We start from the raw sequence: 18,373 nt of genomic DNA on the forward strand, positions 1-18,373 counted from the left end.
GATAGATAGATAGATAGATAGATAGATAGATAGATAGATAGATAGATAGATAGATAGATAGATAGATAGATAGATAGATAGATAGATAGATAGATAGATAGATGATAGATAGATAGATAGGAGGACCTGGGGGATGACTGTCGGTTTCTACTTTGGAGAATGGAGGACAAGGTCGATGGCCAAAAAAAAAGTGTGGGGGGGGGTATAGGTGGGGTGGGAAAGGAAGCTTTAGGAAAATCCCAGTGCTCTGAAAAGAGGAAAGAAAGGCTTTGCTTCGGGGCACTACTCTTTAGGGACCACCCACCCCCCACCCCCCAGGACTTTGGCTTTTCTAAAAATCCACTACTTTGTGAAGAAGCTTCAGGGGACAGTATTGGATCTTTTAAAGTTTTATTTGAAAAACATCAAAGCCTTAAGGGGAAAATAAAATACCTTCACCTCCAGGTTCCCCAGGCCTGGATTTTTAAGGTCAGCACAGTCACCTCCCCTCTGAGCAAAGGACAGCCCCTTAAGCAGCCGGAACTGCCTGCCTGCCTCGGAGATTTCCATTTTCCTCCTGCCGCAGGCAGTTTTTATGGGGTTGGCTTTTTGAGATGGTAATTTCTGGAAGTGGGTATTCCCTGTCCCTGGGTCCTATCTTTGGGCTACAAAATTCCCTTTCCCACCTCCCCTGTTCTACCCTCCCGTTGCATGGGATCAAACCTGAGCTGAAAGCATCTGTTTCTTGTTTGAAGAAGTAGATGCACTTGTCCTGGGCATGTCATTTCAATGAATACTGCTCTCCAGGATGGAGACTGGGCCAGAAAAGTGCAGGAACTTAGACCCCCCCCCCCCCCCCCCCGCCAGGGCTTCTGAAAGCCAGGATGCAAAGGGAATAATCACCTGGTAGGATGAAGCTCTGAATCAGAGTCCCTCCACCAGCAGGTCACTGTGCATCCCTTAATAAGGCTACCACCTTTTAACAGACAATCAGATGGGGACTTCTGAGACTTAGCTTCCTGGAGAGTAAGGAAAGGGGATGCAGCCCTCTGACCTAGATGGCCTTAAAGTTCCCCTCAGCTAGACTCTAAACTTTAGACAGGTTTCTTCCTGACTGTAGGTCCCTGGCCTCTCTTTTCTTAGAGCACTTCCTTTAGAAAACTTGCACTTATGAATTTCTTTCTCTGCTGCCTTGAGTTGTAAATCACCTCCCAGCTTCTCACCACCCAGGAATGTCCAGCTTTAGGACCTGGGAGCCATCCCTTGGAAATGTAATTATCACGGAAGATAGCCCCCCAATCTCTCCATCTCTCGGAAAGGTGAGGAGTCTAACTTCACTAAGTGTCAATTAGCAAACATAAATGGTCTAATCACCCAACTCCCCCCCACCCCTTCCCATTCCCAGTGTTCTCCAGTACTTTCCCAGTAGCCCACCTTGGGGGCTTAAAAACCCTACTGCCTCTTAGGGCCCTGGGTGGCTTAGTCCGTTAAGCATCTGGCTCTTGATCTCAGGGTCTTGGGTTCAAGCCCCACGTTGGGCTCCTAGCTGGGCATGGAGCCTACTTAAAAAACAAAAACCAACAACAACAAAAAAACACCCTCCTGCCTCTTATGTCAGAGGAGTTGAATTCAGTCTCTCTCCCCTTGGGTTTAACTACAAGTGAAATTTGTCTTTGACACCTCCTCTACTCTCTCGTACGCAGAAGGCTCTCCTCAACACAGTTCCTGAGACCTCTTTTGACACAGGAAGAGAAAATACAAGTTAGAAAAATATGAGTCCTGTCCCTGTCCGTTGTTAATTTGTCTCCTTGAACAAATCATCTCACCTTATTGGGCCTCAGACAGCTAATAAGGTAATGGACATGAAGTGCTTTGTCAAGTTACCTACAGAAATGCTACTTTGTTATGACTAGTAGTACATCTGCCCAGCCCACTCTCTGGAAATAGGAACCACGGCATCTGGCTGGTTTTTCCTTCCACCAGGTTTGTTCTTTAAGAGTCCTGTCCCAAAATCCAAAGGCCAGCGTCCTTTGCTGCTAACACTCTCAGACGTTTAACACCTAAGCAGCTATTAAAAGGCAGATAGATGGCTGAGAGGAGGAATAAGACGTGAGTTGAGAAGTCAAGGAAGAAAGAAACCAAAGAAAAATTTTCCACAAACTTATATACACTAGCAGCTACTTACTACTGGGCTAGATCACCTTGATGAAGTTTTGATGTTTCTAATTTTGGTCATTGATTCAGGATAATTATTGAATGAATGATGTTGCTTCATGTTGCTAAGGTCATGTGTGTATCGGGAACTTGGCTGCTAAAAACAGACAACTCAAAACACAATCACTTAAGGCATTTATTTTCTTGCACATAACCGACATTCAGTTGAGGGTTAGTATGATGTCTTCATGATATCATCAAAAACTTAGACTCCTGGGGCGCCTGGGTGACTCAGTCAGTTAAGCAACCGACTCTTGGTTTTGGCTCAGGTCATGATCAGGTCGTGAAATCAAGCCCTGCGTTGGACTCTGTGCTCAGTGTGAAGTCTGCTTAAGATTCTCTCCCTCTCCCTCTTCCTTTCCCTGGTCCCCTCCCCCCACTCACACTCTCTTTCTCTCTCAAATAAATAAATAAATAAAATCTTAAAAAAAAAACAAACAAACTTGGACTCCTTCTTTCTAATCAGCCATCCTTAACATGATTGCCTCCTGGCAACAAGATGGCTGCTGGAGTGCTAGCCATCCATCTCCATCTGGGGCAGGACAAGGATAGGAGCAAATGGCAAAAGGACATGTGCCCCTTTAAAATGTGTTCCTAGTAATATGACCCAGTGAATCTCATTTACATCCTAATAGCCAGGGCTTGCCATGTAATCACCTCCCACTTACAAGGGAAGCTAGGAAATTTTTAAAGCTAAGCACATTAGGGGTGCGTGGGTGGCTCAATCAGTTAAGCGTCTGACTCTTTTTTTTTTGTATATTTTATTGAGAGAGAGAAAGTGTACAAGCAGAGGGAAGGGCAGAAAGGGAGGGAGAGAGAGAATCTCAAGCAGACTCACCGCTGAGCGCGGAGCGTGATGCAGGGCTTGATTCCACAACCCTCAGATCATAACCTGAGCCGAAATCAAGAGCCAGATGCTCAACCACCTGAGCCACCCAGGCGCTCCAAGCATCTGACTCTTGATCTCAGTTCAGGTCTTGATCTCAGGGTCATGAGTTCAGGCCCCTGTTGGGCTCCACACTGGATGTGGAGCCTACTTGAAAAAAAAAGAAAAAAGATAAGCACATTAATGCCACAAGTAAAATCAGAGTTGTTTTAATAAGAAATAAGATAGATATGTGATGGACAGCTAACAGTTTGGTACGCAACCCTGGCGGTAGATTCTGCATACAGTATATGGAGGTATCTAAAAACCAGCCATAAACCACCCTAAGTCCTTGAGCCCTGATGGTTTTCTCTCATCTGTTGTTTTGAACCACCTCTGTTCCATCCACCGCTCACTATTGCCCAGACCAGGCTCTCACTAGGTCTCAGCTGACCTTCCTCACTGGTCCCTCTGACACCTGCATCACCTCTCCTGAATCTGTTTTCCACAGAGCTGCCCCAGTGAACCAACTACAAAGTCAAGTCCAGCCGCTTCACCTCTAATGGAGACTGAATCCTTGCTCAGAGTTCTTCACAGCCTGCCGGTATAATTCAGACCACCCTCTGCATGTGACTTTGCAGTAGCTCCCACGGAGGGGGCAGAGTATATCTTCCCTCCCCAGGGATATTGTGCTTGGCTGTGGGCTGGTGTTGCTAATGGAATGTGGGTGTACCTGAAGTGGATCCCTTCTGTTTGTCCCCTCACCGTCCTGTACTTCCAAATGTCACCGACAGAAGAGCTGCCCTTGGGCAGCTGCTGTTCCTTTGGTCTCCACCCAGTGCCACCCCAGGCATCCTACAGACCCTCACCCTGAAGTAGGGCCTCCTTCCCCTCGCAAACTCTCACATCTGTGTGCGAGAGTATGTGACTGCTATTTAAGACCCTGAGTTTTGGCCAGATACATCAGGCAGCATGGATGCAATAGTTAGCAGGTACAGCTCCCCTGCCTAAATCCCTTCAGTGGCAACTCAGTACCTGTCCACGGAACAAAGCCACATTCCTTAGCAGAGCGCATAAGACGGGTGCGGTCTGGCCCTTGCCTCCACTCCCATCACACCTGGCCTCATCTCATACTTTATCAGTGCCAAACTGCCCAGAGATCCCCATCAGCAACTCTCCATACCTCTGTGTCTCCTGATGCTATTCTCTCATGCGTGGAAGACCTTCCCTGCCTTTATCCCCTGGACGAATCCCACTGGATCCTTCTACCAGCCTCGTCTCCTCCAGATCCCTGGCATCAGCCCATACTTCTCCAGTGAAGGCAGAAGTGAGTATCCCTCTCCACTACCATAACCTCCAGCATACCTCTAGCCCAGCGCCTAAAACAGAATAGTGAACTACAGGAAATTACAGGTGGAAGCTCATATTAACCCATCCCAACCCCAGCAGAATAGTTTAGCTCTAGCTAGAATTTAATATTATCTCTTTTTCACTTTCTCCAAACCCTGTGCATTTCTGTCATGCCCTGTGAAACTCCTCGATGCAATCAGAAATGATGTCAAGGACATTGCTGAGTGTGTCCCAGATGCCTTATTACAACACTACACCCTCATCCACAGGGTCCTTTGGGCTCGTTAGTTTCAATCTTACAGACACTGTGAATTATGCAACTGGTGTACATTTCTCTTTGCACTGACTGCTGGGATCTGATCTAAATTTGTGGCAATTTAAATAAGACTTAAGGAATATGACTTGTTGACTAACAGGGCCGTTATCATTTTTTTACTTTCAAATTTCTCCCTCTTAATTTCTTCTTTTTTACCTCTGTAAGTTTCCTGATACACATATACGTATGCATGTACGCATATATACATACACACGTGCATATACACACATACAAACATATGTGTGCATATGTATGTGTGTATGTATACGGCAGAAAATGGAAGGAAGGGGCAAAAGGGGAAGGGACGTCTTGTCTCCAGTCATAGACCCTATAATGTTTTCTCTCATTTACTTTGAGGTCTTCTCCCTCTAGTAGCTCCTAAACTCTGTGAAGCCAAGGCCCACTTGCTAACCTAGAGTCAGCATTGAATAAAAGAGGGAAGGAAGGAGAGAACAAGCTTGCTCAAGGCCTTTGTTTCATTTTTTTTTTTTTTATCCCCCTTGTTTGGAAAGCCTCATCACCTGCAACACACATAGAAAACCTCTTCCTTTGGAAAATATTAATGACCTTTTAGTGTATGCTATTTTGGAAGCCACATGAGTGCTATGCAGTTCAGAAAATTTTTCTAAACTGTCTAAATGTAGGATCATATGTTATTTTAGCATTAGCCTCAAATCGCTGTGAACTGCACTCAGGTGACAGGCTCACCCACTGGTGCTGCTGGACATAAGTAAAGGTATGGCATGCACAAGGCTGAGGTTTATCTCCTGTCTACCTTGTGTCAGGCAACAGGCAAGCTATTGAAACACCCCATCTTGCTCCACTAAGAACCAATTTTCCAGGCCATACTTTAAAGCTCAGTGAAGTGCACTGGATTTTTGCTTCATTACCTAATTCTGAGTCCAGATCCAGAGAACACGATAGTTGTGTGGAAATGGGACGTAGCTGGCAATCCCAGCAGTAACAGGAGCCTCTGGTGGTGGTAGGTATTACTGATGGATGTCTCCCAAACCTGCTGTCCCTGGGAGCCTCTGTGAAGGTGCTTTGCCTTGATCCGACCCCACAAACCAAACATTTAGAAGCTGGCTGGCCTTTACTGTATTTTGTTCTGCCAGGTCCTATAGCAGAAACTGCCGAGGAAGGGTTCATCTAACTGCCAGAAACACCCAAGGCAGCGAGGTCCCGCCAGCCTGCCCCTCAGAGTGTTGAGACCCCAGGTGTCTTCTGAGTCATGAAAACAACTGCTCTGTTCCCTCCCCACCTCCGCCCCCATCTGCTTTCTGTGGGTGAGGTGAGGCATGCATCTCAGGGAGTAAAACTGAAAGCAGAGGATACTTCAGGAGCCCATACTTTCTGTTATTTGTAAAGAAAATGGGCAGACCCATTGGATAGTCCCTGGGCCAGTAATGCAGTGTCCACTATTAACCCTCTTCCAGGTCTCTACCCCACAGATTCTCAACCTTGGCCGCATATTAGAATCGCCTGGGGAGTTTAATGCATACGGATGCCTGGGCCTCTTCCTAGAGATTTCTGATTTAATAAGTCTGGGGCGCAGCTTGCCTATTGGGGGTTTTCAAAAACTCCCCACGAGATTCTGCTGTGCAGCAGTCTGAGAATTACTCTTGTAGATGGTGTAGAGTGCTGTCCAGTAGACCTAGAGCACAAACCACAAGTGCAAGCCACAGATAAAATTTTAAAGTTTCTAGTAGTTGCACTTAAAAAGTAAAAAGAGGCAATACTGGTTTTAATAATGTATTTCATCTAACATATATCCGACATGTCATTTCAACATGTAATCAACATAAAAATTGTTAATGAAATATTTTGCATTTTTTTGTAGTAAGACTTCAAAATCAGGGCATCTGGGTGGCTCAGTCATTAAGCGTCTGCCTTCGGCTCAGGTCATGGTCCCAGGGTCCTGGGATTGAGCCCACATTGGGCTCCCTGCTCAGCGGGAAGCCTGCTTCTCCCTCTCCCACTCCCCCTGCTTGTGTTCCTGCTCTCGCTATCTCTCTCTGTCAAATAAATAAATAAAATCTTAGAAAAATAAAAAAGACTTCAAAATCTAGTGTGTGTCTTACATGTACAGCATATTTCAATCCAAACAAGCCATGTTTCAAGTGCTCAAGAGCCATCTGTGACTGCCAATATTGTGACCACCAGTAAATGGCTACCATATTAGACATCACCGCCGTAGACCATCTGGTTGGGGGAGGGAGTGGAAGAATAAGAGTGGCACCTGTGGTGGGCTGAACAATGACCCTGCCCCACCTATCCATCTAGTAATCCCTAGAATCTGTGAGTGTTACCCTTTAATGGCACTAAGGGACTTTGCCGATGTGATTATGTTAAAGATCTTGAGAGAGAGCAATCATCCTTGCTTATCCTAGTGGATAAATGCAATCACATGTATCCTCATAGGAGGGAGACAAGGGAGATTTCACAAATGGAACAGCAGGTGATGTAACCACAGAGGCAAAGACTGGAGTGATGAGTAAAGTAAAGGAATGCTGGCAGCCCTAGAAACAGAGAGAGTCCAGGAATGGATTCTCCCGAGAGCCTCCAGAGGAATCGCGACCCTCCTGCTACCTTGATTTTAGCCCCGAAGGACTCATTGCAGATTTCTGGCCTCCTGTGAGAGAATTAATTTCTGTTGCTTTAAGCTCCTAAACTTGTGGTCACAATAGGAAACTAATATAGGCCATTTAATAAGAAAGCACTTCCTTTTTATCTGTATGATTGAAGTTATCACAGTCTTTCTTCTTTTATTGCTGGTTGGATACCTATTGATTTTTTTTTTCCTTCGGAGGGCAGGGACCTGTCTTATTCATTGATGAGCCCTCTACCACACTTAGCAAGTAAAGCGCTTGTTGCAGGAGCACAGTAAAGCACCAGAAGCTCAGCCTCGGGGATGCCCAGAATCTGGTGCGCATTCAGGAAAAGCGAGAAAGGCTGCCTCCCGAAGAGGTCTGTATATGGGAAAGCAACAGATCACAAACATCCCTGATGTCCATTGGAACACCTGCCTGCCCGGCCACTTGAAGTGTCTTTGAGAAGCCGTGACCCCGGGAGTAGAGAAAAGGAAGAAAGCGCTAAAAGCAGGACTGCCTGACAGGTCTGACCTTTCACAGGAACTGGCCTACCCCTGCCTGTCTCCACGCAGACCCACCCCCATGCGATCTGGAAATTTCCAGTCCTTTTGCTAAGCTGCCTGAAATAGACATAGTTAAGAGTCTCACAAGTGAAAATGCCTCTTCACACATTTGCTCAATAAGAGAGCTTTTCTCCTAGCACAGAAATCAGCTGCCCTGAGGGTGTGGAGGTTTGATTAGGATGTCCCTCTTAGGCAGTTTCTCAAATAGCCCAACCCTGGCAGCAACAGTATCACCTGAGATGCTGGCTTATCATGCCCCCATTCACTAAAAATGATAAATGACAGACGGAACACTGAGGTATGGAACCTTCCAGGGTGCCATAATCACACTGTGACTGGACAGGAACTATCATGGATGAGGCACACCATCTTAAAGAATCTACTCTGGGACAGACATTCTTATCCCATTTTACAGCTGAGACTCAGGCCAGACTCACAGTTAATGAATGCAGAGTATCATCCTGATGATCACCTTCACCAGAAGAGACAGGAGGAGTTTGAGGACTCTGCAGGTGGCTCTCAGGCCCTCAACCGTCCATACAACCTTCAAGGAGTGGTGTAGGGTCTTCACTGGTATGTTCAGGGAGACCCAGGTTTTTGGTGTTAGTGGTAGAGCAAGCAAAGAATGAGATCAGGCTCTGAAGTTGACAGAAATGGAGTCTTTATGCCTTTGCAACCTACAAAGAGTCCTAATCGCAGAATAATTTGCAGGCGACTTGTAAAGATTTCTTTCATTTGTCTGGTAGCATCTGCAGATGTTCATAAGGCATGCTCTTTCCCAGGGGAATGTCCGCATGGGATGCTCTCTGCCTGAGCACCACTATGATGCTGGATAATTCCTAACCCTTCAAGCCACAGCCTGATGTCACTGCCCCAGAGACACCATCCCTAATCAGGTCATCTAAAGGACCTACTCCTTCATCATGAGTTCACCACCTGCTTCCTTCACAACCCTTATCCTTTGCAATTATTTGTGGTTTGTTTACTTTCTGCTTTGAGCGGGGAGAGGGATGAAGGAAGGAGCTGTATTATGCCTGATGCAAAAGATATTCGTAACTCTGGGACTGGATAACTTGCAGGTGTTTAATACCTGCTCATCAGCACAGCAAGCCACTAACTGCCCTGTGCTTTGTAACAATCCATACTCCCCCCAGGAACGCTAATTCATTTTGCCAGGGGCGAGGCCTTGGAAATGTGTGTTTGAAGGTTGTTTCAGGGCTGATTCTGATGTAATCAGTCAGTAGAACAGCATGTGGAACAGACCCTGGTGCCTGCCTCCCTCACACAATTTTTATTCTCTTTGCAGTGAGAGTCATGGCAACAACCTGACTCACACACTCATTTCTGTGTCTTGGGGATGCCTGAGAGTATCCTGTGAATCCTAATTGCATGTGTACCACTTGTCTGCCTGTGAGAAGCCATGAATTCGATTTTAAGGCTAATGTTACCTTTTATACACCATGATTTAACACTCACCACAGTCTTCGGGAGAATATTCAGGGCAGCAGAGAAATTTCTGGGAAACTCATTCCAAGGCCCTTGGAAACTGAAAGCGACATACATCCTTTGGGGGCTTGTAAAGGAACTGGAAGCGAGAGCACCTGAGGTTGACCAGATGGGCTCTCAGCAGGCTTGCATGATGGAAGAACACTCAAACACTTTCAGCAATAGATGGGCAGCCGTAGGGTGTAGAGTTCCAGCCGCACTGGGGTAGCACCAGAAGAAAGAGCAGAAATGACATGAAACACCTGGACCCTTACTATTCATAGTGTGGCCTGTGGACCAGCAGTGTCAGCTTCGCTGAAGACCTTGCTGGACACTGGGAATCCCCATCCCCACTCCAGAGCTACCCAGTGGGAAACTGCCTTTTGATGATCTCCTGGCGATTTATAAGAACATCAACATTTGAGAAGCGCTGACTTACACCAATGGGAAATAGGAGCTTGGTGAACCAGAGGAAATTCCTTAGAATTCAGGAATTCCTTAACTTTCCTCAAGGAAATTCCACTGTAGACATATTCAAGCCTTGATCATATCCAAAGAGAGTGTGAGTCAGGGAAACAGGGCTTATCACTCTTGCATTCCTGAATGTCCTGTTTCCTTGAGGAGGGTATAAGTTAACTAGGGCCAACGACTGTTCGCTAAACTCCTTTCTGTCCCTCACGGTGTGCAGCCTTGGGAACTAGAATTTGGTTTTTGGTAGGCATTGACATCAGGTAAAGATCATTCTGAGGGGTTGAGATATGCTTCTGCCATTTTCTCTTAAATACTCTGGGCCTAGGAACTTTAGCCAGCCCTCCTAGGATGATGTGTGAATATGAAGATCACAAAATTTTAGAAAATGCTTTAGGAATCTGTTATTCATGCTCATAAACATAATGTCCATTCCTCAGAGCTGGGTCTTTCCAGAGTCAGAAGTGTGGCTGTGTTGCTTTAATCTGCATTAAATGCCCCAGAGGCAAGTTTACATAAAAGTGCAAGAAATCAAGAAACCAATTTGGGTAGCAGCTGAAAAACAAAACAAAAACAAAACATTCGTTCTCTAGTTCATTGACTTTCATCTTCTCCCTAGAGCACAAAGAACTCTCAAGCACATCATAATATCCCTGGTACTCTTTCCTCTCCTCCCCAACCCCCCTCTGCTCCCCTTCCCCCCACCCCCCTACCCCCGCTGTGAATGATCACCAACAATAATTCTTATTTTGAAGGGACTGCAAATATGACCTCACATTTAGCCTCTATTGCAGTGATCTGTGTGATATCACAGTGCCCGGAGTATGTACAGTTTGAGAGCTTTTTTAGAAAATTACACAACAGGGCGCCTGGGTGGCTCAGTTGGTTAGGCGACTGCCTTCGGCTCAGGTCATGATCCCAGAGTCCTGGGATCGAGTCCCGCATCGGGCTTCCTGCTCAGCGAGGAGCCTGCTTCTCCCTCTGACCCTCATCCCTCTCATGTACTCTCTCTCTCTCTCATTCTCGCTCTCTAAATAAATAAATCTTTAAAATAAAAAAAATTAAAAAAAAACATTTTAATAAAAAAAAAGAAAATTACACAACAAAACAGTTCTGAGATATATGTGTGTGGTGTGAGTGTGTGTGTGTGTGTATGTGGGTGTGCATTTGTGTATGTGTGGATCATTGCCTTTACAGCAATTAGAAGAGAAGAAACTTAAGACAGTGAAAGGAAAAAACTAGACTAAAATATATAATTCAGCCCAAGTACACATGGCCATTTTCCTCAAGAAATAAAACAAAAATTAAAATCTGCCCCAGCCAGGATCTCTAGTATTTGTTCTTGAAGGAAAGTATGCTCCTAATCATACTGTTCTATTTTTTCAAAAAAATGAAATGCTTCGAAAGAATGCACTAACGTTCTGAGCGTTCCATAGGCCTGTGAGGAAGGCTGGAAAGAGCGTGGGAGCTGGGCAGCCACTCAGCCAGAGAGACTTCCCCTCTAACCATCACCGCGCCACAGGGACATCTGAGTGTCCCCTCTGCAGCTCTATTTGCACACCTTTCAAATGAGAAGGATAACAAGCATCAGTCATACTTCTTTGTATTAATACAATGAGAGGAACACGTTTCAAAAAGTACACATTGACTCACCAAATGCAATGTTTGAGTAATTTTTTTTTTAAGATTTTATTTACTTATTTGAGAAAGAGAGAGACAGAGAGAGAGAGAGAGGGAACACAAGCAGGGGGAGTGGGAGAGGGAGAAGCAGACTTCCCGTTGAGCAGGGAGCCCGATGTGGGGCTCGATCCCAGGACCCTGGGATCATGACCTGAGCTGAAGGCAGCCGCTTAACCACTGAGCCACCCAGGCGCCCCATCGTTTGAGTAATTTCTATGGCTATTACTCATCCCTATTTTCCTGAAACTCCCTCCAGCAAGCAAAGGCATTTGCAGGGTTCACCACTAATGTAGCAGAGAAATGGAAGCCCTTAGTTGCTTCCATTCCTCTGGAAGAATCACCCATATTCTAAGACTCACGCTGAGACCAGGCACTTTACAGCACAGCCAAATCTAAGCTACGAGGGCGTGTGGGGTGGGGGGGAGGTAATTTTTCAAATTATGCTCATCAGCCCCCTTCCCACCCAACTCTACACTCATTGCCAAAGCCTTTGGAAAACTATGCGGGAATTAGCAAAAGGCACCCCTCTCTTGAGTGGTGTCTCAAATAGTGTATCTCTTCATATATATAAAATAAGGAATTAGCCCAGACAGTTATGGAGGCTGGGAGGTCCCAAGATCTGCAGTCAGCAAGCTGCAGACTCAGGAGAGCTGACAGTATATGTTTCAGTCTGACTCCAAGTCTGAAGGCAAGGGAAGACCAAGGTCCCTGCTCAAAGGCAGTCAGACAGAGAGCAAATTCTCCCTCACTCCACTTTTTATTCTATTCAGGCCTTCAATAGATTGGATGAGGGTCACTCACATTAGGGAGGGCAACCTGCTTTACTCACTCTACTGATTCAAATGTCAATCTCATGGCGAAACACCCTCACAGACACACCTAGAATAATGTGTGGCCAAATATCTGGGTACAACCACCTAGCCAAGTTGACACATAAAATTATCCAACACAAGTATGGTGCGTGGACCACAGGCTGCATTCCACTCCCCCTCTGCCTATCAGCTGGGCACACTCGTGCAGAAGACGATCTACATAAACACACACAGTGACCTGCCCTCCATGTGAAGGACCACCCTAAGAGATGGCCTCTTCTCCAGAATCAGGGCCACTGGAGCCCCGCCTTTGTGGCTCCCTCAGTCCCACCGTAGTTTCTGGACTGACACAGTTTGGGCTCCAGAATACTCCCAACAAAGGGCATTTCACCTTACGATTCGTTTGAATGCAGCCTCTAATTTTTTACCTGGGGACCCACCAGACAAGCATCCGAGTTCTATGACTTAGGGGGGTCAAGGGTACAATGCTGAACCCTTCCTTCCACTGAGGGAAGCACGGCGATTCCCCTGAACTGGCGGGTCTGCACAACACATTCAATGCCCACCCCCCCCCACCCCCAGCGAGGAATGAGAGGACAGAGGAAATCTAAAACTGCAGAAAGAGGACAAAAACAAAACCAAAAAAACAAATTAAGCCCACAAAGTAAGGAGCCATGCAAATGAACAGGGGGAGAAACAGAAATAACAACTGACAAAGCATTCAGTGAGTCCTGAGTCCCAGAAATGGCACTTCTACAGAACGGTGGCATCTGGCAGGAGTCAGTGTTTACCAGCCCCGGACCGGCCGCTGTCAAGCTTCAACGCATGCGCGGCAGTGAGGCGCGGGCCGTGTGGGGCCGGCCGCGGGAAGCAAACAAATGCTACCTGCATCGTGTCTCCGCGAAGAAGAGGGTGGCATGTAAAGTTCCCCATTTAAGGTTCACACGTACAATATATAAATGTTTCATGAGCAAAGGGTTGGAATAAATCGCAGTTCCAAGTGAGTTAAAAAAAAAAAAGGTTTAGATGTTGTCAGCTAAGAAATATAAACAGTGCCACCAAGGAGAGCTCAAGAATACAGTTCTCGCCATGGTAACAGGTTTAGAAACCAAATGTGACTCTGATGTGGAAATGCAATCTTTCATGCCGGAGGAATAAGCACGAATTGCCTTGCCTTAAAATATAGTTTCAGTGTCCACCCCTGAGATATAAAAACCTGGAAATGAACACAGATCCAAGGAGGGAGAAGTTTCGAGAATGGGGCTTCCAGGTGATGTTTCAGGCACAGAGTGTGAATGAACTTCTGGCCTTCAGCTGGCCAAATGGATGGTTGTCATATGGAGATGCATTTGCTGCTAGATCAGCGGCTAGTCTGGTAGAAACTCAGCTTAATCACAGTGACTGGAAAATTCCAGGCCAGCCTGCCCAACAAAAACCATGGACTGGGCACCCAAATGCCCTTAGTATTTGAGCATCCACTTGGAGAACCCGGACCTCAGTCTCCTAGGGGAAGAGAGTCATCATCCCTGTCCCCCTCCCCAGTCCAGCTGCCTGGCCAGCTTAGCCTGGCAAAGCCTCCCTTCACGCACATTTGTGTGTCCAGCGACTGCCTCAAACCTAGACGGTCCAGACCTGAGCTCCTGACAGGCTCTCAGACTCGCTCGCCCTGCGGGCTCCCCATCTCAGCAAATGGCAGCTCCATTCTCCCAGCTACACTGGCCAAAAGCCATGGGTTCATCCTTGACTTTTTCTCTCATACCCCTCCTCTAATCAACTGTAATTCTAATGGTTCTACCTTCAAAATATACCCAGAATTTGGCTGCTTCGCACCTCTCCTACTGCTAGCCCTCTAAACCAAGCCACCACCACTACCCCCTGCCTGGATTACTGCCATAGCCCCCTAACTGCACAGCCTGCCTCCTCCCTTTGCCACCCTGGGTCTGTTCTCAACACAGGCTAGTCAGATCATGTCACTCCAACATGCAGAACTCTTCGATGCTGCCATGTCACTCAGAGTGAAAGCCAAAGTCCTTAAACTGACCTATCAGGACCTACAATCTGTTTTCCCCATGTCTGTTCACCTGTCTTGCCTTATCTCTGTTACTTTCCCTTTCATTCACTCTGCTCCAGCCTCACTGACTTTGTCCCACTTCCTTTAACATGCCAAACTTTGTTCCACCTCAGGGCCTTTGCACTTGCTGCTCCCTCCACTCATAATACTCCTGTCCCCGGTGCCTCACTCCCTCATTCCCTTCAGGCTTTCAGGTCTCAACTTCAGCATCTCCAGAAGGGCTTCCCAGACCATGCTGCTTTAAATGTAACCCCCTCCCCATGTGGACTGGCAAAGAGAGGGAGGGGGGGTGGTCTCTCCCCACACCAACTCAGAGTCTGAGGCTATTTAATGTTTTACCATCTTGTAGCTGAGTGATCTGGAACACATGACCTCCTGGGCCAGGGAAGGGAAGAGAGAGTTCAGAAGTGACACACCGGCTCTAATCCGCCTGGATGGAGGGATGGCATAGACCAGTTTCATGCATAGTTCATCCGGCTTCAGGTAGTCAGTTTTACCCAGCTTCAAAAGGCCTAGGAAGTGTAGTATTCTACATGCTCAGGAAGGAAAGGAGAACAAGACATGGGTGAATTTCTATATCATGAACTATGAGCTGTTTCCTTGGAAATCCTTCACTGCTTAGGCAGTAAGGGTTTTTGTCTCCCTATCTTACTGTCCTAAGGTTCATCTTAGAGTGATTCCTTTTCATTCATCCACTCAACAAATATTTTTCGAATGCCTCCACACACTGAATGATGCTGAAGATACAAGACTACATGAGGTAGCCTTGGGTTCCTAGCTGTGGTGCCCCAAGGCAGTGGGGGGAGAGGGGCACCGCAATATGACTCCAGCTGCCCCCACCTCAAGTCAATGGCATGCTGCACATGCCCCATTGGGTGTAAGTGCAGGATAGACAGAACAGTCCTACTCTTCCCAGGAACACTGATGTTGTAAGGGGGTGCTACCGATTTAAGCATTCCTAAAAGTTCTTGCAGCCATCTCAGAAACTTATAGATCCATTATAGAAACATGTAGCCACATAATTAATCATGATCTCCTTTATTCAAGAAATAACAACTCATAAATGTGTATTTAATCTTCTCAGAATAATGAATTGATCACAATTTTCTTCTTTTTGGGACCTCAGGCAGACACCACGAAATCTTTGGCTGCAATTATAGGTGAAAATCTAAACAAGCTTTCAACAACAAGGATATAGTTTAATTTGCTTTTAATGTAATGTTTTGGAGTGGGAAATGTAAGATAACACAACATTTATAAATACAATTTATGTAAATTAAAACCACATATTCTCAAAACCACAAAACACTACATATTCTCCAAGGAAGCATGTATATCTGTTATATATGGTACACATCCTAGAATGGGTGCGTATGCAAGAACACGGGAAAGGACTGGGGATCCGGATGAAAGGAGGGGAAATGACAGAATGAGAGAGCATCCTGGCATGGACCATGGTGCTAATGTGCCATCAGCTAAGGAATATTACTAAATTGTCAGATATAAATTTTACATCTTATTTTCCACCTGTTATACTTTGTCTCAAAGGCATGAAAAGATTTTTCCACACTAAATTTTTATTTTATTTTAAGATTTTATTTATTTATTTGAGAGAGAGAGAGCATGAGTGGGGGGAGAGGGAGAAGCAGACTCCCCACTGAGCACAGAGCCCTAAGCAAAGCTTGATCCTAGGACCTGAGATCATGACCTGAGCCAAAATCAGACACTCAACCGACTGAGCTACCCAGGAGCCCCCACACTGAAATTTTTAAATGATAGGTTTCCCTATTTATAGAATTGTCAGATCTTTTTCACATGTGCACTCCAATCATACTTTACTGTGTCACCCTGAGCTATTGCATTATTCTTATGTTAATAATTACAGAGAAAACCATTTTGAGATGGGACTATGGATTAACAAAATAGTCCCTATAATTTTCTAGATCTGAACCAAGAATCCATTAAACATTTTATGAAGGTTCTGTTTGTGATTAAAATGAAGGGAACCCAGCTTATCATCAGTGTGAGTGTTCATTTCACTCATGTTAAGACAAAAACTGACAAGATATTATGACCCACTTGAAGCTGAGAGTTATATTAAAACCCAGGTTAGTGGGGAGCCTGGGAGGCTCAGTCGTTAAGCCTCTGCCTTCAGCTCAGGTCATGATCCCAGGGTCCTGGGATCGAGCCCCGCATCGGGCTCCCTGCTCCGCGGGAAGCCTGCTTCTCCCTCTCCCGCTCCCCCTGCTTGTGTTCCCTCTCTCGCTGCGTCTCTCTCTGTCAAATAAATAAGTAAAATCTTAAAAATATATAAAAAAAAAAAACCCCAGGTTAGCTTTTATTAACTAATCAAGAGAACATTATTTAAACTCTTTTTTTTTTTACTTTGAAATATAAAACTCTGGAAGGGTAGGTAGATAAGCAAGAAGTGGATAGGGTCAAAATCCAACACCAATATATTTTCTATTTTTCTAGAGATGATAGCTAGTTCTAGTATCTTGTCACTTCAATAAATGGATCTTCTTTTTGAAGGGGGCAGGGAGAACACTCACACACAAAACAAAAACTAGCCTGGATCCAGATTTAAATTTTACTGACAGCAAATGTTACCTTAAGAAATCACATTCTTAATTCTACTGTAATGGATATAGCAATAAAACAAATGTGATTTTTCAGCCTATTAAGCACACATCAATACAAAAGTGAGACATGCTGGTAATTAGAAAAAGGTGGCTTATTCCAAGGCAAAAAGTTTGCACTTAACAACGTTTGGAGGACAGTATTTTTTAATGGCTGGTTATTATTTTAAGGTGCCACTAAGATTTAGAAAAGTATATGATTTTTTGTTAAATGTGCATTTGCAAATCCATTGACCACCTATTACTTTGAACTATTGGCATTTGTGATATAATTTTTGTTGTGTTATGTAGATTACTTGAGTTACACTGAACAGCCTATAAGATCAGATGTGTTTAAAACTCATAAATGCAAGCTAATGTGAAAAACATTAAGAAATCAATTTTTATGTCTTGCTTTTTTAAAAAATGATAGCCCTCTCTACATCTGTGGCTCCTATGATAGTCACTTCTTCAAATATGAGACATAAACCTCTTTTATATCACATATTGTTATGGACTGAATGTGTTCTCCCAAGTTCATATGTCAAAGCCCTATCCCCCAGTGTAGCTATATGAGTATACCCCACTTTTGGAAAGTTCTCGTTACACCACTTCTCTTTTATGAAAGGCTGACATTAGTACCTGTTTCCACTAGCTGAAAAATATCCAAAGAGAATATTCACTGTTATGAAACAAGCAGTTACTGTACTGATGCAGGTCTTTTGTAAAAATGAAGTGGTATAACGAGAACTTTCCAAAAGTGGGGTGTAGTCCTGGCTTTATGTCATTTCGGCTTGCGAAAGGTTTCACAGAAACACTCTACTTTTGGATAGCTGAGGAAAGCTGTATTTGGAGATGGGGCCTCTGAGGAAATAATTAAGGTCAAATGAGGTTATAAGGCTGAGGCCCTGATCCCATAGGGCCTTAGCACTCTTTCTCCTCCAAAACACACAGAAGAGGTCATGTTCATACAAAAGGCAGCTGTCTACAAACCAGAAAGAGCCCTACAAGAACTGAACTGGCCAGAACCTTGATCTTGGACTTTTAGCCTCCACAACTATGAGAAAATAAATTTCTGTTGTTTAAGACATCTAGTCTATGGTATTTTGTTATGGTGGCCGAAGCAGGCTAATAAATAATTATTCCCTGTAATTTATATATTTTATTGGTACTGTGCACCAAACAAATTTGATTAAGGTATTAACTGATTGGATTCTACTAAATATATAAGCTTCTTCTACTATCTAGACTTTGAATTCATTCTGCAAATTGGAAATTATGAATATATGGCATTCATGCTACCATTCTCCATTCCTAAATAAATGGTAGATTACTAATTGATCACAGCATTCGTTCCTACT

Source organism: Neomonachus schauinslandi, chromosome 10 (assembly GCF_002201575.2).
Source record: "Neomonachus schauinslandi chromosome 10, ASM220157v2, whole genome shotgun sequence".
Lineage (NCBI taxonomy): Eukaryota > Metazoa > Chordata > Mammalia > Carnivora > Phocidae > Neomonachus > Neomonachus schauinslandi.